At 37.9% G+C, this 24,761-nt stretch overlaps 1 protein-coding gene across 24 annotated transcripts in view; it reads right to left on the bottom strand.

Annotated features, from left to right (window-relative positions):
- Nucleotides 1–24,761, bottom strand: part of PLEKHA5 (pleckstrin homology domain containing A5) — a 245,399-nt gene that overhangs the window by 138,985 nt on the left and 81,653 nt on the right. The window contains exon 1 of one of the 24 annotated variants that reach the window (XM_045464760.1): nt 18,248–18,530. The exons of the other annotated variants lie outside the window; for them this stretch is intronic. The gene's annotated coding sequence lies outside the window, so the exon portion shown is untranslated. Of the gene's footprint in view, nt 1–18,247; nt 18,531–24,761 lie in introns of those variants that run through there. 24 annotated transcript variants of the gene reach the window in all.

Raw genomic sequence — 24,761 nt, 5'->3', positions numbered from 1 at the left:
AGTATAATTGACAGATTTGTTGTTAAGAGGGGTGACTGGATTAAGGGTGAAAGTACAATTATATTTTGAAGTGTTTTATATTATATCTCACTACACACATAGTGTAGTTTCTTTTAAAATGAATCTTTATCAGTGCTTTTTAAAAATGTTTCTTCTATATAGAAGAAAATAGAACAAAAGAGGCCAATGATTCCAATGCCCAGGATAACCTGCTGACATATAAAAACAAGTAAATTTGATAGTTCAAAGCTCAGTTAGGCAGAGTGTGAAAAGTGAAATGCATTTAAACCCTATCTGCCCAATCGAAGCAACCTCTGTTATCGACCTGCTTCAGATATACAAATTATTGAAATCCCTTCTTCCCTTTCACTACAGCAAAATCAATCACACAACTTTAGACATATTTTTTTATAGGGAAAATTGTTTACACTGAAACATTTCTATTCTATAGCATTTTTTGGACACTGCTGCTAAGATCATGAACTTTCAAATATAAAAGAATAGGTTCTCTCTTGTTCTTGTTGGGTCTAATGAAATTAAGGTACCCTTAGATATCATCAATAGTGTACAAACTTGTAGTGGGTAGTGAATAAGCCATACATATCTAATCTATGGTGTAATGAATGTATACAATAATATTGTACTACAATAGTACTGTGGCAAATATCACTACATTGGCAGTCATATTACAATATATAAATATATCAAAGGAACATGCTGTGCACCTTAAACTTATACAACGTTACAGAGCAATTTTATTCCATTAAAAAAAAAAAAATTAAGGGGGCCCCTGCCTGGGTGGCTCAGTCAGTTGAGTGTCCGACTTCGGTTCAGGTCATGATCTTGTGGTTTATGACTTTGGGCCCCATATAGGGCTGCGTGCTGACAGCTCACAGCCTGGAGCCTGCTTCGGATTCTGTGTCTCCCTCTCTCTATGCTCCTCAACTGCTCATATGCTCTTTCTCTCTCTCTCTCTCTCTCAAGAATAAAGATAAAAAAATTTTTTGACAAAAAAAAAAAAAAAAAAGAAAGAAAGAAATTAAGGTTCCCTTCCCATATGAGAATAAAACATACTTATTTTGGTGGTTAGCACCCCAATCCTCATCTTGTAGTATTCTTGAGGACTAGATTAAATAGTTGGTATTATTTAAAAAAACCCATCAGTCTCCCCAACTTTGTAACTTGCAAAAGAAGGTTAAGAGCTGGAATTTAGATTAAAAAATTCAGTTCTATTATATGACACTGCAGGAGTACAAATTTTCAATTAAAATTACTGGTAACTTCTGTTATAGCTGTCTTTGGAGCTGAGTCTCTAATACCTCTCAAACAATACTGCTTGACAATCCCATTCCTCTGTAATTCATGTCCCCAACTCCCAGAGAAGCTACTTTTCTACTAGCCTCAAGTCTCTCTAGAGGTCTTAGCAGATGATCTTTCTCATTTACTGAGTAACGGAAGTCATCTGACACACATCCTCTCAATTACTACCTTTCCTACCTGTGATAGTAAGCCTCCAAGATGGCACCCAATGATCCCAAGCCAGAACCATCCAGCTGACCCATGACAAATTCCTGATCCACAGAAATATTTGCTATTGTTTTCAGCACTACATCTTGCTATGATTTGTTATGCAACAATAGATTAAGTTAATGCAATCCATTTTATTTTCCTATTAGCTTGCAAAATTTAAGTTTTTCTCCAATGTAGAAAGCACATTTCCTCCAGTATTTTTATCTTTCTCCTTCTGCCAAACTTCTCCAGAGAGTCCACCCCAATCATGCTATTAAAACTCCTTTCTCAAAGGTCAATCGATATTCTCATGATTGCTACATCAATGGGCTCTGTTTCTTTCCCATCCCTTTGACGTTTGTGCAGCTTTTGACAATTAAAAATCTTTACATTCTTGGCTTCCACAACACTGAATTCTCCTTAGTTCTGTCCCAGGCTTTGTGCACTAATTTTCTGACTTTCTTTATGTGCTATATTTGTATTCATACCCTTTAAACACAGGCATTTCTCCAAGATTCTGATTTCAGTCCCCTCCTTTCCCCAAAATAGGTGTGACAGCAATAATAGTAACAACCAGCACAACCAAAATATACTGAACACTAATGTGCTAGGTCTTATGCCAACCTCTTTACATATCTCATACATCATCCCATATATGTTTAGACTTTCCATTATAACCCTTGTTGCTTAAGTGCGTTCTACAGTTTGGATAATCTACCATATTAGTCAAGCTTTCTTTCCCTTTCCAGGAGTAAACCACATTCCAAATGCCTTATCCTTTTGTTTTTACCATCATCTTCCCAATGTTTACAACACTGCTTGATACACAGTAGGTATTTATGGAGCACGGGGTAGGATACTTGTTGCATAAATGATTGGAAAACTCACACATATCCCATCTCTTGAGACAGGGTGGGCTGCAATAAAAAATAAGACTACTGGAGGCAACTGGGTGGTTCAGTCGGTTAGGCATCCAACTCTGGGTTTTGGCTCTGGTCATGATCTCACGTTTCGTGGGTTTGATCCCCGCATCGGGCTCTGCACTGACAGCACAGAGCCTGCTTGGGATTCTCTGTCTCCCTCTCTCTCTGTCCCTTCCCCACTCACACTCACTCACAAAAATAAACAAACATAAAAAAAAAAAAAAAAGATTACTAGCTCACAGTTACAACTAGTATAATAAGTAATTCAACCTGCTTGTTGCATTTTTTTGTTTTGTTTTTAATTTTTTTAATGTTTATTTTTGAGAGAGAAAGAGACAGAGAGTGAGTGGGGGAGGGGTGGAGAGAGAGGAAGACAGAATATGAAGCAGGCTCCAGGCTACAAGCTGTCAGCACAGAGTCCAAAGTGGGGCTTGAGCCTACGAACCATTAAGATCGTGACCTGAGCCGAAGTCGGATGCTTAACCAACTGAGCCACCGAGGCACCCCTGCTTGTTGCATTTCTAAAGCCTATGTCTCATTCAATGCATATTATAAAGTACCAACATTTCAAAAGTTGTGCAAAACTTCTACACAAAAAACTTCACTACTATGTGAAGTTTTGAAATTTCTTAAGAAATAGAGAAATATACCAAGGCATATAATGAAAACTCAATATTGCAAAGATGTCAGTTATCTCCAATCAATCTATAGATTTAGTTCAACCCCAATAAAAATTCCAGCAAGACCTCGTGTGGAAATTAAAACTGACTCAATACTTACGTGGAAATGCAAAGGACCAAAGTAGAATAACAATCTCTAAAATAATGAATGACAATGCTGCCCGGTGAGGATGTAGAACAGCCAGAACTTTCTTACAATGCTTTTGGAAGCCTAAATTCATGCAAACACTCTGAAACAACGTTTGGCAGTATTTTCTAAAGTTGAACGTACACATATCCTGTGATTCAGGCAATTCTCTTCTTCAAAATGAATTCAAATAAAGGTGTAAATATGAGCACTAAAAGACATGCAACAATGTTAATAGCAACATTGTCTATGATAGTTACAAACTGGAAATAATCCAAATGTCCCTCTACAGAAGAGTGGATAAAACAAACAGTAGCATGTTTATACAGGGGAACACTACATAGCAATGACAATGAAGAAACTCCTGCTACATGCAACATGGATGAATCTCAAAAGATGCTAATATGTAAAACAAGCCAGATGCTAGATTGCACTGTATCATATTTCATGATACCTTGAATTTGTTTAAAAACAAATACAACTATACCTTTGGTGTTAGAAGGTAAAATAGAGGTACTTTTAGGGCAAAGGAGTGGGGGCAGTGATTGGGTGGAGACATCTAGTGGTCTTTTAGGATATAAGCCATATTCTATTTCCTGAGTAGTGGTGCACAAGTATGTTCCCTTTGTGATGCTTTTTCAAGTCATACACTTAAGATACATGCACTTAAACGTTTATTACATTTTAAAGCAATTGAAGAAATTGAAGGAAGCAACATTCAGGGAAGGCCATGTAAACCTGTGGTCCCTGATGAGTTTTTAAACCAGCAATCACAATATTGAAGATGCAAGATTCTTTGAGAGAAACCACACCTACTTTTTAATTCTCACAATCCTATATTTATTGACTATAGTAAGTTTAAAAATCATAATTATAACATAGGGTTGAATCATACGGCATTGCTGTTTTTGGAGGTCAAAAGCAGCCACAGATTGGCAACTGCTGTTAATTTAGTCAATACTGTTTAAGAGGGTTTCACTGGTATGGTTGTAAAAACACAATCAAAATAATCCCACCGGTGGTTACATGTAATAACAGTATTGAGGAAAGCAGTCTTGGAGGACACTTTCTGGATTAGAAGCATTGATAAGAATCCAAGTTAGGATTAATATTTTAAAAGGTAACAATTGCAGTAGACAACTGGCGGTACATCTAGAAAACAAGAGTCCTAACTGCATGCAAATATGCTGTGTCCCACCTTTACCTCCTCCCTGTTCTAGAAGCGGTCCTTGGGCCACAGCCATCCAGTCAGTGAATCCTGACTGGCTCTGCCCTTTTAGTTTGGGCCCATTCAGAATCACCTCTATTAAGATGTGCCCAATGTTACTCTCTTAACTTTTCAAAGGCAGCTGTAATGGAGAGATATTGGAAGTCCGCCTGTTGAGCTATAAAAGTTTTGTACAGCACATTGTTTATTACACCACTAAGTGTCCCTAAATAAAAACTCACAAGAGAAATACTTTTCAAGGGAAAACCATCTTCTGGATGAACTGACAGGCATCTCCTTTCTGACAGCAAGGGAACATATTTCCCTTTTACACCGAGAAACAGCCAAACCGAAGTCCAACTGTGGCAATTCTAAGGACTGATGTTTAGTAAATTTGCATTTTATTACTTTCTTTATTGATTATATTGCCTTACCTTTTGTTGGACATTTCCTAGAAAAAAACAATATAAGTGAATCCAGTTCATGCCAACTCAATATTATATAACTTTTTCTAACCCACCATTAAGTTCGGGCCTTATTGTTAAATTATTCTACCTTTAAAGATACAAATTTAGTCAAGAACAAAAACAAAAACAAAACTCAGCACCTCACTGAGCTACAATGAGATCTGCTAGATGAACTCAGCTCTTGAGCACCAATTGGTTGGAACAGATTTCTTTAAACCTGAAAATAATGAGATGTCATTAAAAGTGCTAAATACATTTTTCAAAGGGGTCTCAGGGACTAGGACTGGGTCCTCTACATGGCTTACTATGACATTTTTTCAGAAGGATATGAATATATGGTTTCAAATACAAAAATGCTTTAAAATTTTTCTTAACTGTAACTTGAAGTAGGGTATGTGGATACTGTTAAGCAAACTACTTATATGTACCCTCTTCCCCTGGCTAAAATCTCAGCTACTGAGATAATATGTCAGAGTTCATATTACCCTGGCCATCTCTGCATGCTAGAGAGCACTAAACACTCAATAAATATTCAATGTCTGGATTCTGTTATAGCTTCTGTATTATTTATAACTCATAACATATTTTTTACATTTCACATTAAAAAAACTTTTGGCTAACCTAAACAAGCTTAAGCTGACAGGGGTTCCAAGTATTAAGCTGAAAGGGGTTCCAAGTATTGCAAAAGAAGGAATAGTTTTCAGTAAGCAAATACATTCTAGAGGGGGAAGAAAAGGAAAGAAACATACTTGCTTTCAAGTGAACACCAGCATCTGCCCATACAGATTGATGTGATTAACAATTCCTGGTTTCCAGCTTCAGACAGGTTCTTAACACTACTTTGCAGGCAACTTTTTAGTTTACTTTCATTCTCCCTTCAGCAGCTATTCTCAAAATTTTGCCACTCCCCTTAAGCCACCCATCGAATCCCTCTGGTGCCCCCAAGTAATCTTTAGTTTTGTTGCCCTACAGCTCAAATCTGAACGGTAGTTATGCCCATTCTCACTTCTTCCTTCAAGTCTTCAGAAGATGAAGTCACCACCCTCTGTTCCGTATCTCTGATCAGTTTTCTTCCCAACTACCCTGGGACCTTGTTCTAACAACTGGTTCTTCTCTTTCCCGCATCTTCAATCTCTTTTCTCCTGGCTCCTATTTAACAGCTAAAAAAACAGACTTGTAGCCATTCCCGTTCTTGGGTGCATCTTGTCAGTGAACTTCTGATTTCTTTCCTGGACAAAAGACTGGTTCACACAGGTTGCGAGCACTCGCTCCAGCCTTGTTCACTCCTCCCCTGACTGTTAGTCTGTAATCTTATTTACATCCTTCCTCATCCCTCAGTGAAGGTGGCTGATGTCTTCCTATTGGGCGAAGGATGCTTCTTCGTCCTCATCTCCCAGGACTAATGTGTGGCTCTTGACACCGTTAACACTCCTTCTGGTTTTCTTAATCTCACTCCTCTAAGTTCTCTCATGCTAATTTTTTCTTCTAGGTGTCCTGTGCCCACTACCTAGACACTGGGTTTCCTTTAAAGTTCTGTCTTCAATCCTCCTTCATTGACACCCTCCATCCTTAAGTGATTTAATCCACTCCTTATTTAGTGACTCCTGTTATCGTTCAAAAACACTATTGGTAAAGTTTTAAACTTATACATTCCAATCCATATCTGTTGCCCTGATATTTCTTTCTTGCTCCACAGGTCCCTGTACCTAAATTTCTGCTCTCTGAACAAAAGGAATATCCTACACACATTTCAAACTCAAATTGCCCAAACCTCTTTATTCCCAATTAAACCTATTTCTCTCTTAAGTTTCTCATCCCAAATATAATCCAAATGCTGGAGTGTGGTCTTCCCCTCTCATTTGCTAACTCCTATCCCAGCTGATCAAATCCTAAGATTCTTAACTTCCATAGCATCTATCTTCTCCCCCTTTATGCTGCCATAGTTTAAAATTTTTATCCCATTTTCAGTCATACCATTTCAAACATCAAGGAATTCATGCCCAATCTCCTCCGCCTCTAAATGATCCTCTATACTGCTGCAGGTTTATCTAATACACAGATTTGTCTTCCTCTCCTCCCCTATTAAGCCCTTAAAAGCGGCCCGCCAATGCCTATGGGATTGTCTGTGCCTCCTCTGCACGGCTCATAATGCTTCTCTGACCTACCTTCCTCATCTGTCTAAGCTTCCTGCCACCAAGCACCTCACAATACTCTAATAGCAATGAAGTAAGTAACTGTTCCTTGAAGAGATCTAGAAGACTTTGGTCTTGTCATTCTATTTACAGTGTTATCCACCTCCCCCCGCCCTGACCCCGGTGTTCTGCTTAGCAAATTCTTCATCATCCTTCTTCAAAACCCAACATAGCTGTCATCTGTTCTGGGCAGCCATCCACACCCTCACATCACTGGGCAAGAATAATCACTTCCTTCTACGTGCTCCCTCACACTGTGCACACATCTCTCACGGTCCTCAGCCCTTACCCCAGAGGGATGTCATCCATCTTTACAGAGATTTAGGTCACCTGGGTCCGGAATGTGTAGATGTTCTTATGTTTATTAATTTGAAAGAAATTATCTTTTTCTAGGACCTATTCCCCTCTGCTGGGTGGGTTAAGAGCTGTCTGAGGCTCACAAGAAACTAGCACAGGAACTGGAATATCAAAAACACAGCGTCAGGGTGCCTGAGTGGCTCAGTCAGTTAAGCATCCAACTCTTGGTTTGAGCTCAGGTCATGATCTCACGGCTTGTGAGTTTAAGCCCCACATCAGGCTCTGCACTAATAGTATGGAGACTGCTTGGGATTCTTTCTCTGCCCCTCTCTTGCTCACACGCACTCTCTCTCTCTGTCTCAAAATAAATAAACTTAAAAAAAAAAAAACATAAAAAACACAGGGTCTTTTAGGTTAAAGATAAAAAAAAATATTGGAATTACACAAACGTGAGTTTAAATCTTGGCTCTGCTACTTTACAAGTTCTGTGAACTTGAAACAAAGAACCATTCTCAACATGTTTTCCTATTTCTGAAATGGGGATAATAATACCTTTCCCATAGACAGCTGTGAGCATTATACTAGAAAACAGGCAGTCAATAACTAACCCAGTGTATGTAATGTTTGGTGAATTATGAATATATTGGTCATGTAACCAATTTAATCCAAAAGTCATTTCGAAAAGTCCCAAATATTTAAAGTTAAAACTAAACATGTAAGCACAGATTACATTTTTTGAAACCTACCTAAAGGTAATATTTTAACAGTCACTTTACATTTTATTTACATTTTTATTAAAACCAAACTTGAGAATTTTCTCTCTTCTGACTTTGGTTGATGGCTGTTCCATGCTTAAAATCTTTATAATCAAAAGAAGCATGAAATCTCTAATTTAATCTATTTCCTCAAACTCAGCATGACTGGGTTTCAACTGCTTCCTCTACCTCGCTGTTGAGTAACTCCGTACTTCAAAACAAAATTAGAAAGGAAGTGACTGAAAGACACGCTAAGTTAGTAGACATTAGAAATTTTGGAAAAAACCTAGATAGGAAAACACCTTTGAAGTTAACACAGCTGTTACTCAGTAGTATCAGACTGAAGGCAAGCACATAAAAATCTAGAGCCACCAAGATACCAGTATTAAAGTGGCAGTGTCATGAATAATCTTTTCATGCTTTTACTTGTTCATGTTCTGTAACATTTTCTACAATACGCATGTTTCACTTTTTAGAAGAAAAACATTAAAAAAAAGTTTGAAAATGCTCGAAATAAACTGTCAGGTGAAAAAGCAGAATTACAACACTGTATAGTCCATATACTCTCAATTACAGAAGAAAACGTGTGCACGTGGGACATACATAATGTGGGAGAAAAACGAGAAGGCAATACGCAAAAAATGTATGGTTCTCTGGTGAATTACCAGTAGTTTTTATGGCCTTATAGTTTTCTGTATTTTCCAGTTTCTTTATAATAATCTAGTATACTTAAAAAAAATAACTGCTTGATTCACATACCATAAATTCAACCATTTAAAGTGTACAATTCAATTGGTTTTGGTACATCCACAAAATTGTACATCACCACAATTTTAAAACGTCTTCATCACCCTAGAAGAAAACCTGCACCCACAGCAGTCACTCCTTATACCCTCCTTTCCCCAGCCCCTAGCAATTTCCAGTCTATGTTCTGTCACTGTGGGTTTGCCTATCCTGGATATTTCATACAAGTGGAACCACAGAATACGTGGTCCTTTGTGAATGGTTCCTTTTCCTTAGCATAATGTTTTCAAGGTGCATTCATGTGGTAGCATGTATCAGCACTTCATCTGTCACCAAGCAATATTCCATTGCATAGATAGAATGCATTTCATATATCCATTTTTGAGCTGGCTGTGATTTGAGTTGTTTCCACTTTTTGGTTATAATGAAAAACACTGCTATGAATACTCACATACAAGTTCTGCGTATATGCACGTTTGCAGATCTGTTGGGTATGTAGCTAGGAGTGGAATGCCTGGTCATTTGGTAACTCCATGTGTATCTTTGAGGAACTATCAAACTGTTTTCCAAAGCAGCTGCATCATTTTACATTCCCGGCAGCAGTGGAGAAGAGCTGTAATTTTTCCATATCATTGCCAACACGTGTTATTGCCCATCTTTTTGATTATAGCCATCCTAGTGGGCTTGAAGTGATAGTTCATTATGGATTTGATTTGCATTTCTCTGATGGCTAATGATGTTTAGCATCTTTCAAGTACTTGTTCTTCTTTGGCAAAGTGTTTGTTCAGATCTTTGCCCATTTTTAAATTGGGTTATTTGTCTTTTTATTATTGAGTTGTAGGAGTTTTCAAAAATATATTCTAGTCACAAGTCTCTTATCAGATATGTGATTTGCAAAATGTTTTGTATTATATTTATAAAGACAAAAAGAACTCTATTTCTTCTGAAAATTCAATTAGCAAACACTGTGGTCATGGGGTATAACATGGCAATGACAAATATTAAACAACTTAAAATGTGAGCAACGTTTTATAATTTTCTGCTTAATCCTCGCATGGATTTAAAATAATAGGCCTGGTTCTCAGGTCAATAATCGAAGGTCTGTAGAGGTAAGTTGATTTATTCAAAGTCTCTCCTAACTTCATTATTTTTCTATCACTATTTTTCTTTGCTTTATCTTTCTTATTTGTCTTAAATTAATGTTCCCCCTCTATGTTGTTTTCAAATTTGTTTGCAAACTGTCTTAAATCCTTTTAGAACGAACTAGATATGTTTACACAGAAATTAAAAAAAATTTTTTTTAATGTTTATTTTTGAGAGAGAGAGAGAGACAGAGCATGAGCAGGGGTGCAGCAGAGAGAGAGGGAGACACAGAATCTGAAGCAGGCTCCAGGCTCTGAGCTGTCAGCACAGAGCAGAACGCAGGGCCTGAACCCACGAACCGTGAGATCATGACCTGAGCCAAAGTTGGACACTTAACTGACTGAGCCACCCAGGCAACTCTACACAGAAATTTCTTGAAGATTCATAATGAACTAGGATTAATAATACCCACTACTCTGGGTATCTGGTACAGATCTTTCTCTGCTATGAGATTATTCATATGCTCTCTGATAGTGCAATAGGTCTGACAGGAGGAACGTGTAGCCTGACAGATTTGTGAGGACTGACATGACAGGGTGGAAGGTGAATGATCCCGATGAACCCAGCTCTGTGGGCTCTATTCCTATGACTACTGTAATTACGACATTGGTGGCTTAAAACGACAGAAATTTATTCTCAGTTCTGGAGGCCAGAAATTCAGGCTGTAATCCGTTCCACTGGACCAAAATCAAGGTATTGGCAAGGCCACAATCCCTCAAGAAGCTCTAGAGGAGAACCAGTTCCTTGCCTCTTCTAGCATCTGGTGACTCCTGGCATTCCTTGGTTTGTGGTCCCATCACTCCATCTTTGCTTCTAGAGTCACAGTGTCTTTTCTTCTCGGGGCTGAAATCTCCCCCTGCCACTCCTACCCGCCATGAGGACACTTGTGACTGTATTTAGTCCTGGCCCCCCAGATCCAGGATAATCTCCCCATCTCAAGGTCCTTAACTTAATGACATTTGCAAAGTGTTTGCCACAAAAGGTAACTTTCCAGATTCCAGGCATTAGGACATTATGCAGGGTATATGTGTGTGTGTTGGTGGGGGGGTCCTTACAAAACTCAAGAACAAAGTACCAAGGGGCAATTCTCCACTGTTTTCTTTTCTTTATATTCATAGTCTACTCAATTCAGATACAGAAACTGCTCCCACAGTTACATTCTCTCCTAGCCCTGACGCTATCCCCAAATATTGCTAAAAGTCACCATCTTAGTTACCTGATCAAGTAGCTTCAATTACTGCTAAGAACACTTTCATACAGAAGAAAACACTCTCTAGATTCAAATTTGTTATGACAAAACAGTTGTAGGAGGAAAAAAGAGAAACTGAACAATATACTGTTTTCTCTTAAAATTATTTACAAATCTATGCTATAAATCTAACATTAAGGAGGAATTCGGTATTTAGTATTACATCACTCCCCAGCTACCTAAAAGTAATCAAAGTTTGTAATACAATAATAATGGTTCACATACAGTATAAGTTTTGAAATATATTGGCAATTTTTTTTCTCTTATGCTAGATAGGGAGTATATGGACATTCTTAATTCATATCCTTTGTATGTCCATAATATTTATACAGTATTATAATTTTTGAGTATTAAAAAAGAAAAAGGATATAATGCCATCCTCCTCCACAAGCCCTAGAAAGCACCCCATGTGCTAGGCTTCAGATTGATGTCTGGAACTACATCAATAACTCTATCATAAGCCACTGTTAAAATCTACAAACAGGGCAACTCTTTGGTTATGAAAAAATTCTTGCTTCCTTATTAATTCTTTAGGGAAGTAGAGAAAAGGTAGTGAAAATGAGAAAGTCTAACCAGGAAACAGATACAGATATATGCTGATTAAGTTGCCCATCTCCATATGCCTTGCCCTATAATTTCTACTTGTTTATACGGAAAGATTTTTGCGCTATTTACCAAGATGAAGTTATCCATCTCCCAGATGGATTTTGCAGGCTAGATGTTAACTGCTGCAATTCTCCTTTTCTTGCCACAAGCAACTTGTCCTCAAAGGAAAGATATGTTTCTGGAATACTTATAAAATTGCTTTTAGTAGACAAATCATACTTTCTCATTGACTTAAGCTGTAATTTCAGAGATTTATTCTTAAGGAAAAAGTATAGCTCCAAGGAAAATTTATGCTTCTATCCAAAACATACTTTCTTTCTGACAGAAAGGAAAAAAAAAATTCCATCATAGTTCATCTGAACTGGGAAAAACCCCAAAGATGTGTGCTAGACAGCAGACAAGCTGTGTACCAGACATTAAGGAGACCAGGAGAAGGTCTTGGTTCCTAATCCTAAACCTCTTCCATTGGAAACTGTCCATGCTAAATGATGGCTAAGGGGGGATGTTCCATCTGTATTAAATAAGCCATAGATCCTGTGCTCTCGACTTGTGGTTTGTGGTTTTCTATCTTTATAAAGTATATTTTAGACTCAGACTTCAAAATGTCACTGATAAAAATCACAGAATATCTGTAGCATTTTACTAAGATATGTTTTTTCATGAGAGATTCACTATACTGCATATTCAATGCCTAGTCCTTTACACTAGAGTATATATGGCTTACTAAACCACCAAAATACCAATTCTACATTAAGCTTAGTAAGAAAGCTGGCCGATCTCCATTCTCAGAGACCAAACAAGACCCACACTGAATCTGCAGAGGATCCTGGGGTCAAGCAACCAGCCCATCTGAAGTTCCTAAGTAGCTCAGGATAGGACTCCTTCCCCCTAATATCTGTTAATATGTATACATTCCCTTGTAAGAATAAATGATGATTTGAGAACATGCATACTCATTAGGTTACAGCAAGGAAACCCACAGTTTAAATTAGGTTTCATATTTAACAGAGGTGCCAGAACAGGAGCCTCTAAGCTGCTAACTAATCAAACTGTCCATTTTTCAAAATAAAATTAAAGCAAAAAACCCTTAAAGTAAGTGGGTGGGCCAGGGGAGCAGCCAACAGATATTTTACTTTCATAGGAGTCTGGTATGTTTCACTGAAGAGGCAGAAGGCCCGAGACTCAAGTAAACTAAGGGAATGACGGCCATTCTTTAACATCCTGGGCAGTATTCAGGATCATGGGGAAGAAACAACATAGCCTGAGGGAAGAGAAAAAGTTAAAAAATCTGGTTCAAGGCCAGCGAGCTGAGCAGTTGCTGAGAAGAAATCATTCTGAAATTATTATGGAAAACCGTAATTCAAACCGTATATTAAGGCTTAACCCTTGCAAGGAAAATTGGTGACAATTTGGCAAGATGAATATGCCAACAGTTAGTCACTCAAAGGAAACAAAGGCATTCTAAAAACTGGAGAGCCCCAGGCTTGTTTGCATTCTAATATCAAGTTTAACATGGGTGGGAGGAAGTCTGAAAATGATGTGAGGCTACTGTTGTTATTGTCGCTGTTCTTACTTTAACTTTTATTCTGACCTTTACTTTTATTCTGGCCTTTACTTTTTATTACTCAGGCTGATGACACCTGAGGAAAGCTAGGGGACAGGAACCTGAAACTGTCTGGAGTGAGCTAGGCAGGACTGAGCTTGCACATGTGGCTTACTGAAAGCATCCTATGTGATAGGTGCCAGCAAAGATCTGGATGTCTAAGTTGAGGAGTAATGTGGAGAAACAGCAAAACAAGCCAAAGAAACAGAGATCCCAAACCTTGATTCCTAGACTAAATGTATGAGCTCTAAATGCAAGAGGGGACTTGATAAAAGGTTGCTGAGAAGAATCTAGATGCGGAACAGTAAGCCAGGAATGACAACCAAGAGATTGTGAATTCAGGTTCAAGACAACCTGAAATGGAGTGGGAATCTGGGCACCATCAACAAAACACTGAGGAAATTACAGACTGAGGTTAAACTCACATGAATTTGCTGAGTGTTTTGTGGCCATCTATTAATAGCCTAATTAAAGACATAAGTTATGCCAAGTTAGGGCAAGTAATGGTATTATATATATACTTCTGATGTACCTATCTTAAATCACTGATACTCCTGAGAGCTCATTAGTTTTATATCAAGCCAGCTAACTGACCTTGAATTTGCCAAAAAGCCAGTATAAGAAGAAATGTATTAGAGAGAAGCTAATATACAATGGTCATGGCCCCAGTGTCACAGTATTTGAGGTATCTTTCCAGCGCCAACCTATGCACCCGTTTGCTGAACAATCTTGCTATGTAAGGGCTACAATAGGCCAGATTTCAACAAATTTTCAATGGATGAGCCACACAGTTCCAGAGTTCTGGGGTATAAGTAATTACAAAAGTCTATCAAGGTCAGCAAAGACTTATTTACAACTCAAAAGAAAAAAAGCCCCTGCTAATTCATATTATCAGCTCATTTATGGAGATTACATTATGGAGTCTAATAATTTTAATGTCTCTCTTAAGCAATAATAGTATGGGAAGGGCTTCGTTTTTAAAGAATAGCAATCTTCACAAAAGTAGAGACACAGAAACGGAAAATAATAAGCTCTAAAATAGTGTTATTCATCGATATGGACTGAAAACCATGAAAGAGAAAAAACATTCAATGCCAATTGTGTGCCAGGCACTGTTGGGTTTCCACTAATTTAAGAGTTCATATTTCACTACAAGTGATTTTATTTATACTAACATTGTTTTATAGTAATATGAACAAATTTGAGGTATTTTTTTTAGCCAAAACATTCATCACTTTGTCTACCAGGTCAAAGACAGCTGAAACATATAGGTATTTACAAGTGACTCTTATAAAAGTTGGCTCAGCAAGTTGAGTCTCTTTCAACATTTTATCACGTATACATGCTGGTTTTAAAAGTAAATTATATAGGGGCGCCTGGGTGGCTCAGTCGGTTAAGCGTCCGACTTCGGTTCAGGTCATGATCTCACAGTTCGTGAGTTCGAGCCCTGCGTCGGGCTCTGTGCTGACAGCTCGGAGCCTGGAGCCTGCTTCACATTCTGTGTCTCCCTCTCTCTCTGCCCCTTCCCAGCTCATGCTCTCTCTCTGTCTCAAAAATAAACATTAAAAAAATTTTTTTAAGTAAATTATATAAAGATATTCTAAGTATATTATTATTTATAAATCAGCATACTCCTGAGGGTCTGGTATTTAAAATAGGATAAGTAATATTTTTAAAAAATTATAATACAGAAAAAACATAATTGTTTGAAACAGAAATTAAGGAGACATTTATCGAACACTTCATGAGTGGCACCATGCTAGGCTCTTTATATAAAATTAAATTTTCATCATCTAAAAGAAAATATTGACATTTCTGTGTATTACTGAAAACACAGAATGAGAAAAGAAGACACTTGCCTGAATCACAAGTGGCAAAGCTAGTCTGGCCCACCAGACTACAAACACCACTAATTTACCATTACAAACCATATTTTAAAAATTAATTTGTTTCTCCACAGGAGTAATCTAGGAGTAACTTTAAGGGAAGGGATGAAAATTTGTGAGAATTATCAAAATCTTTATTTGGCCGTATTGCCCCCCAAATACCTCATACATGTTTGCTCACTGCTTGTACGTTCAGAGTTTAAGGCTTTCAAAAATGTAAGTTCAGCTTATATCACTAGCACTATCCCCAAATCTAATCATACCTTTTATATCCCATTTACATTATATTTCTAAGATTGTTCTTTTGAATGTAAAACAAGAAAAGAACTGAGGCAATTTTCTGGAGGACAGAAGCAAACTCATAATTCCTCTTTCACTTATCCAGACACTTCAAATAGAAGGGTTCAAATTCAGAATTATTTACATGTTTGGTAAATGTTCATATCATATATTAATTAAACTAATTATAATTAAATATAATTATATTTATGTTTTATATTTATATATTATATAAATATAATTATATCATACATTACAATTAAATATATCATATTTCAGAGAAAACTAAGTTCTAGAATAAAGTTCTGAACAAGATGTTAAAGGCCAAGAAGTTCTGCCATAAATAAGTCCTTATGGCCCATTATTCCCAGACTTACTTGACCATGAGGGAAGACCACTTGGGATCTTTAAGCACTATTGAACTTCATAAAAGTTAGGGAAAGAAGTCATCCTTAATTGGTAGATGTTAAGTTAAATAAATAAATGAATAGATGAACTTAATGATTTGGGAATGAACAAAATATACAGGTATGTGCTTAATCTGCAGAAACCTGGCAAAGAAATCCTTGTCATCAGTCACTCCTCTTCTCATATTTCCCTCCTTTCACTCTCCCAGTATTTCTCTCTAATTTTTTTTTAGTGTTTATTTATTTTTGAGAGACAGAGACAGAGCACAAGTGGGGGAGGGGCAGAGAAAAAGGGAGACACAGAATCTGAAACAGGCTCCAGGCTCTGAGTTGTCAGCACAGAGCCCAATGCGGGCTGAAACCCGCGAACCGCACTCAAGATCATGACCTGAGCCGAAGTCGGATGCTTAACCGACTGAGCCACCCAGGCACTCCTCCATATTCTTCTTTAACAGACTTCAACTGATTATCGATTTCTCTTCTATTGAAGATCTATGAAGGTCTATGAATAGAGGCAAATGGGACTAAATACATAAGAGAAAATAGGGTAAAGTACGATTCTTCATGAAAATTTCATGATTATTCACAGACTAAATATGTATTAGCAAATTAGTTTCAAAGACCACAGAAGACTTATAAAGCAACACTTGTTTGTTTCCCCACAGTAGGTATCTGGGAATGACTTACAGTCCTCACAAATCTTTGCAACAGTCCAAGAAATAATCTTATTACTTTAGAAATCTTAAATGAACCTCCATGATACAGTACTATACTAAAAATAAGTAGAAACAAACAGAGTGTGCATGCTGCCCAAGGTCACACAAGTGAGTCAGTATGTACAAGTGGGCACAGACTTCTCGAGTATTGCCACTTAGTCCTCATCTCTAAGTGCTAACCCTCCCTTTCCACGAACATACAGGCTTAAGTATACACCCACCTCCTTCACATGTGCCAATCCTGGAAAATGGCATAGTGGGGGCAGTTCACAAAATAAAGATATTTCAGGAAAGCATCACATAATTGCCTGGCATTTGAAGGCACTAAGCCTTTAGTATTCTCTTCCTATTCCTCCCACCCCCTGCATCGTTTTTCTAGAACTCTTTAAAACACCTTCTCTACCTCAAATTCCCTACCTGACATTTACATTTACTAATGAACATGATTTTCCTCCAAGGAAATAAATATGGTAATTTTATGCCTTTTCTTCAAATCTTTAAAAAATACAATGATTTATCTCATGCTGAGTATGCAATTTTAACTTTCAGAACACTCTGAAGATTTGGCTGCCAAGTTTATCTATGATAAATATAAATCAACTGAATATGAATTAATAATTTGTAGACTTTAAATGTTATGATATTATAAGAGCATAACATAGGAAAATGCACAAAAACTTCTCTCTTTAACTTCACGGTAAAACATGAGCACTTGGATAACAGAAACAACCACAAAACATTTCCTAGCAATCATGCTAACATGAGCTCAAGGGAAGAAAGAAGAGCCCAGAACGGCACAACTATTATATGCCAAACACTTCTGTAGCTACTTTAAGAACTAAAAACAGAACGGTTTCTAAATATGCATACTAAGTAAGTGGAACATATTTCACAAAGTGTTGTCAATTTCATTTTATTTTAGTGTACTGTAAATGACCAATTAGATTACAAAGCCAACTTATTTCTGAATCATCTATGTAACAATATGTACATATACTATATAACATACCCTCTCATTTCAAGAATTCTTGCTTTTAAGCTAAATGAAATCTTACCCACTACTTTTTCTTTTTAAGATATAGTACAGAAATGTGAAAGCAAAAATTATAATTTCATCAAAATACAAGAACAAAAATGCTAAACTAGTCCAAGCAGACAAATCCTGCGCTCCCTCAGCACACAATCCTGCCAGCATTATTCAGCACCAGTGAGTAAATGAAATTTGTGGAGAACACGAAGGAGTATCATCATAGCAATTTATGAACTTGTCACCTAAGGAATGTACTGAAAATATTTCAAGAGTGAGATTTGGACAGCAGAAACAATTTTCTCCCAATCTCAGCTAAATTACTTGCTACAATAAAGCTTCAGCTTAGTACAAAACAAGCAGTAGATAGAAGTAAAGACACAGCCTTGCTAGGAATTACAGAATAGAATAAAACAGCTAATTAGCTCACCAAATAGCCTTTTGCTAAAAACCTGTATTCTTCTCTTTGTCTCAGGCTTCTGGTTTCCAAAGACAAATCACATGCCCTCTGACAGAATGATGACAAAAGGGCACTCGGTGAGCTCTTTTCTTCTCTTCCCACTAGAAGAAAACTGAACCACACTGCAGTCTCCAAGAGTAAGTACTTCATATGAGCATGCTCGGTATCTAATTTAAATGACTTGGTATTTCATCTCAGCATGTGATGGCCTACTTCCAAACAAACCCAGAGAGCTGCAAATTCAATCGAAGATCATTAACTGCAATAAACTAAACGGAACTGCCAAATGATAATTGATTTGTTTTTGACTTCATGATTTTTGTGGTTCATTTAACTTGATGTGACTGGAAGTAATTATCTCTATACTTTTTTTTTTTTTTAAACAAGTCCTTAGGCTTCAGTATTTCATTAACTATATCAACATAGGTATCTCCCAAAATACTGAAATGAACTGAAAATATCAAGACATGCAGGATGTGATTCCAAAAAATAAATCTGACCACTGAGTAGGCAAACTATAAACCATTCCCATTTCACTTTTTAATCCCTTATTCTGTACTCTTGGCTACACATCAAATAAAACAATCTGCAAACTATCCAGTAGTATTTTAATTTTGCCTTTGGAAATATTAATACACACCAATAAACTGAAATGCTCATTATCTTTATTAAACATGTCTGCTATCTTCAAAAATATAGCAGTAAAGATGTTCCCATCCATAGAGTATATATTATGTAATGAATTAGAAGCTTATGTAACAACAGACGTCACCCAAATATTGATAAAGCTATACAGGATTAATAATTTTTTTTTTGCATTCTTAAAAATAATTTTTACAAAAATTCCCCCCGCCCCCACACACAAATCAACCACATAGTTTGCATATGTATGCTTATGTAATTAAATAACTAATTTGCCTGGCTTGCCGAGTAAGTTGCTACAAAGGCCATACACTTTTGCAAGATGGAAATATGGCCAAGATGCTCACTATGACCATTTAAATCTTTCAGGAAAAAAAAAAAATCTAGCACAGCAGATGTAGCCCCACCAAAAACAAACAGAAAATTCTTGTGAATCCACTTCCCACTTTCACCTTGAAAATCGGAAGTGTTCATACACTCGATACACGCCAAGCTTAAGGATGGCAAACCACAGGCAGAGTGGGGCTAACCCATCTTTAACTGTGTCCATATACTAATTTACGATTTTCCTTTCTACACTTCCCCATCATTAAATACCTAACTACCTCAATACAAATGTCTCATTTTTTAAAAAAAATTTCTTTAATGTTTTTTTTTTGAAAGAGAGTGTGAGCAGGAGAGGGGTAGAGAGAGAGAGGGAGACACACAGAATCTGAAGCAGGCTCCAGGCTCCAAGCTGTCAGCACAGAGCCCAACGTAGGGCTTGAACTCATGAACCGTGAGATCATGCCTGAGCCGAAGCTGGATGTTACACCGACTGAGCCACTCAGGCGCCCCACAAGATGAGACCATTTTGTAAATAGTAGCCTTGCTTCCCCTTCCCTCCTGACTCCAAATTAATCTGGAAGACCTGGGGAAGTAAGAAGGCACAGGAAACAAATTCCATGGGAGCAATGAAGATAAGGCCCTTCTTTCATAGATGGTGAGGCAAGATCATTAAAAGGCTCAGAGAAGTTATTAAAAAAATGTTTAAAAAAGAACATGGACAACTATTTACGGAACCACACCTGACTCCAATACCTTTCCAAAAAAAAAAAAAAAAGTGTTAAGTTCAAAGAAAGCTACTAACATATCATTTTCTTTAGCATTCTATCAAAGCAGCTCATTCTTATTGCCAAGGCGTGTTAGGTAGGTTTAATTGCAAGGTCTATGGGCAATGTATGCTACATAAGCATCCTCTCTCTAAAAAGCCCAGGAAAAGAAGGATCACAGAATAAAAGCAAATACCAAGAGTCATACAAGGTATCAAAAAGTGTCAACATGCATATGTTTTTTTTTTTTGTTTTGTTTTTTCAACGTTTATTTATTTTTGGGACAGAGAGAGACAGAGCATCAACGGGGGAGGGGCAGAGAGAGAGGGAGACACAGAATCGGAAACAGGCTCCAGGCTCTGAGCCATCAGCCCAGAGCCTGACGCGGGGCTCGAACTCCCGGACCGCGAGATCGTGAGCTGGCTGAAGTCGGACGCTTAACCGAATGCGCCACCCAGGCGCCCCAACATGCATATGTTTTATGTATTGTTAAGTCTAATAAGTTTTGTGCACAGTATGTGTCGGGGTGATGATTCTGTTTTAAAAAGAACTTTTAGAAAACTATGATTTCTGAAGGAGAAAGGAAAAGTTCTTCACTAAAACAAACAAATCTACTTTTTTTTGGTGCCATAAATAAATATTTATTTTATTAGAAGAAAAAACTGCTTCTTTATTATTATTTATTTTTTTTTATTTATTTAGTTTTCTATATTATTTATTGTCAAGTTAGCTAACATACAGTGTATATGGTGTGCTCTTGGCTTTGGGAGTAGATTCCTGCGATATGTCACTTACATAAAATACCCAGTATTCATCCCACCAAGTGCCCTCCTCAATGCTCATCACCCATTTTCCCTGTCCCCTGCTCCGCCCCCCCCCCACTCCCTTCCACCCTCAGTTTGTTCTCTGTATTTAAAAGTCTCTTATGGGTTGCCTCCCTCTCTGTAACAAATCTACTTCTGATCTATAAATACTTATTAAAAACATGTTACATATGAGGCATGGTGCAAGGCAATGTACAGTAGAAACAAACACAAGGAGGATTATCTCTGTCTTCAAACGAGCTTGTAGAAGATGAGGCAAGAATACATGACACTATTACAAGGTGATCACAGCAAAAGAGAGAGGTGCCTTGCTGCACTGGGGAGTTTAGAGGGAAGAGAGACAGCATTCTGATGAGGGAAATTTAGAGAAGGCTTTGGGAGGGGGTGACCTTTTTGAAATGCCTTGGATAAACACTGAGGATCTGGACCAGAAAGATGCAGGGAAGAGGAAACGGCCAGACTGGAGGCAGAGCAGCAGAGCAGGAGAGGACTGGGAACTGGCCGCACTGGTGTGAGTGCTGGGAAATGTAGGCTGTCAAAACTGGGAAGAGAGAAAAGAGAGGAAGGGAAGCTAATATTCAGGGGTGGAATTTGGAAGCAGACAGCAAGAAGTGCTTTATATCCTGCATAATGGAGGAGCTAGGGTCATGTGCTAAACAGCCAAATGAAGGATATAACTTTGGAAAGATCGGCAGACACAAAAGTAGGTAAAAGGGCATTAATTCCAGCCCATTGGCACAGCACAGCCATTTTTTAATTTACGTTTTGGATTCTTCCATATTACTTAATAATAGCTCTTTAACCTGAATTTTCTCTCTCCTATATATTCAACTTTAGCATTGTGATTTAACACTGAGGTAATCTTATAATTACATTTACCTTTGATCTTAATTAGAGATCCTACCTTTTTTAAACATCTTTATCTCTTATCGTTCTTTTTTTTTAATGTTTATTTATCTTGAGAGACAGCACATGTGCACACACACAAGCGGGGGAGGGGCAGAGAGAGAGAGAGAGAGAGAGAGAGAGAGAGAGAGCGCGAGAGCGTGCGAGAGCCACTCCCAAGCAGGCTCCCTGCTGTCAGCACAGAGCCAGATGCAGGGCTCGATCTCACAAACCGTGAGTCCACTGATCTGAGCTGAAACCACGAGTCGGATGCTTAACTGACTGAGCCACTCAGGGACCCCTCACCATTGATTTGCTTACCCTTTCTCTACCTACAAAACTTGATAAAATGTTTCCTAAATATTACTCTGCTAAGAAAGAATGAATCTGTAAAAATTCAACAAAAGATATAATCTATTTCTATGACAAGTGAGTAACCTCTAAAGACTTTGCACAGTTCTGGTGCAGTGCAGGAAAATGGACAGATATCTCTATGACTAAACATACTTGCCATTCGTTGGACAGTGAACTACAGGGAGGGAACCGGAGACAAGAGGAGGGAGAATGGAAGGGAGCGCGAGAACCTTCTACTGCAACTTGTCGCCATTTTGGTTTTCACCATAGTTCACATTAGGATCATTTGTGTAGCTGAAAAACTCAGGCACACATAGTCAGGGTCCAGAAATCTTTCAATCTGACCAGTTGGTGTGGGGCCAGACATTATGAAGAAACTCTCTACATGATTTTGAGGTTCCTCTGGTTACAAGCCACTGTTCTAGGCACTCGCTAGTGTGCAGGGAGACATGGATACATAAATAATCATGAAGTACTGACACTACACAACTTGTTGGTAAAAGATTCCTTTTTATTTTTTACTGCTTTCTCACTCAGAAATCTTCAGATGGCATTTAAAAATGTGGAAGCACTTTGCTTTTTAAAAGTCTTCAGTCTTAATGCAATGAAATTAGGAATTTTTTTTCAAATACATACAGCAAAAAAGTGAGCCCCCAGAAGTGTCCAATAACAAAGAAGTAGTAACAGGAAGAATCCCTACAAAATCTGGGGCATGTATTTGCAAGAATCATGGGCAAAGGAATACATTTTGCATGATAATTTGTTGTCTGAAAAAGCTAAATTTTAAAACATATTTCAGGGGCGCCTGGGTGGCGCAGTCGGTTAAGCGTCCGACTTCAGCCAGGTCACGATCTCGCAGTCAGTGAGTTCGAGCCCCGCGTCGGGCTCTGGGCTGATGGCTCAGAGCCTGGAGCCTGTTTCCGATTCTGTGTCTCCCTCTCTCTCTGCCCCTCCCCCATTCATGCTCTGTCTCTCTCTGTCCCAAAATAAATAAACGTTGAATAAAACATATTTCATAAAATAAACTTAAATATCCTAGTGACTTTTACTGCAGTGATAAGCCCTTAGCATCTACTTAGCATGCGGCAAGATAATGAATAGACTTAATTATACATTATTTTGGCATTCAAACAGTCTCTTGCTTGAGACAACGCTTAGAGTATAAAGAAAACTTCTCGTGCTTTCCTAGAAAAACAAAAGCAAACACAAAACAATTTTGCTTCTGAATAAAGACATAAGAGAAGAATATTTTGAAAATACTGTATTGTGCACATGAAAGGAGAAAATGAGGATGGGGTGGGACTATTTTCTGCTTTCTACTAAGGCACAGAGCACTAATGCCTCTTTCCCCAAATCAGAACAATCATATTTTTCTCCCATTATTCTTAAGGATATTCTTAATCAGTTAGTTAAAATATTAAGTATTACAGAAATTTGGAACTCTTAAAAAACAAGTTGTTCTCTGTTGTTCATTTATTCATTCAGTATACAAATACTGATCAAGCATCAACTCTATCAGACACTGTTGTATGTATTAGGGAAATGTTTTCAGTGGTACAAAAGTTACAAAGACCTCTCACAGAGCTTATATTCTTATTAGGGAAAAAACTCAATGAACAATATATAAGATAGTGGGAAAGGGTTATTATGCAAAGAACTAAGACAGGCTGAGTAACCGAGTGAATGGATGGTCAAGACAAGTCCTGAACAGGCAACATGTAAGCAACATCTTACACAGTAGCAGAAAGAGGGAAAAGGAGTCCAGATAGAGTGGACAGTTAGTCTAAAGGCTTTAAGGTTAGCATATCTAGGGAGAAGAAGGAAGGCCTCAGTGTCCAGTGTGGTAGGGATGAGGGGAAAACAGTTAAGAGATGAGAGACAGCAGGTCAACCAGTGCTGGATTTATAAGCCAAAGAAGGGACTCTGGATTTTACTGTAAGTGGTATGGAAAGCCACTGGAAGGCTGTGGGATGATCTGCTTACCTTTTTACATTTTACAGAAGATGCTTCTGGCTACAGTGTGGAGAATGGACTGCAATGGGTCAAAAATAGAAGCAGGGGAAAAGCTGAGAGGCTGCTGCTGTTGTTTGGGTGAGAGATGATAGTGGCACAGATGATTTGGGACACTTTCTGAAAAGAAGAAGGGCCTACTGATAGACTGAAGGGGAAGGAAGGGTCAGTGAAGGAAAGAGAGAAATTAAGGATGCCTGTAAAATCTTTTTGTTTTCTGATTACATCCACTAGACACTATGTGGACAGGTCAGTGAGTAGAGACATGCAAGAGCCTAGACATCTAGGCAGGCGATGTAGATTTATGGATGATTGGCATACGGTGTGCAAAGAGCCTTGGAAGTGAATGAGATGACTTAGAACACAGGATCGATGCTGTGTTTTCATCAATCAACGATGCCTACTACGTGCCAGGCCCTATGCTAGGTGTTTGGTACAATCTATGGAAACAAAATCTAGATCCTTGCCCTCATGGAGCTTATACTCTATCAGAGAAGATAGACAAACATAATAAATAAGTAAACTATGTAGTATGATAGAAGGGGTAAATGCTATCGAAAAAGGAAAAAGTTAGGAGTGATAACAGGGGTCATGATCTCACTCAAAAGATGGGAAGTGAGCAAAAAGCCAAGCAGAGAGGGAGAGGTCAGTGCTAAGGCCCCGAGGCAGGAATAAGTA

The sequence above is a fragment of the Leopardus geoffroyi genome, chromosome B4 (genome assembly GCF_018350155.1).
Source record: "Leopardus geoffroyi isolate Oge1 chromosome B4, O.geoffroyi_Oge1_pat1.0, whole genome shotgun sequence".
Classification (NCBI taxonomy): Eukaryota; Metazoa; Chordata; class Mammalia; order Carnivora; family Felidae; genus Leopardus; species Leopardus geoffroyi.
Note: the sequence above shows the minus strand (reverse complement) of the source record. Positions and strands in the feature narration are given on the sequence as shown.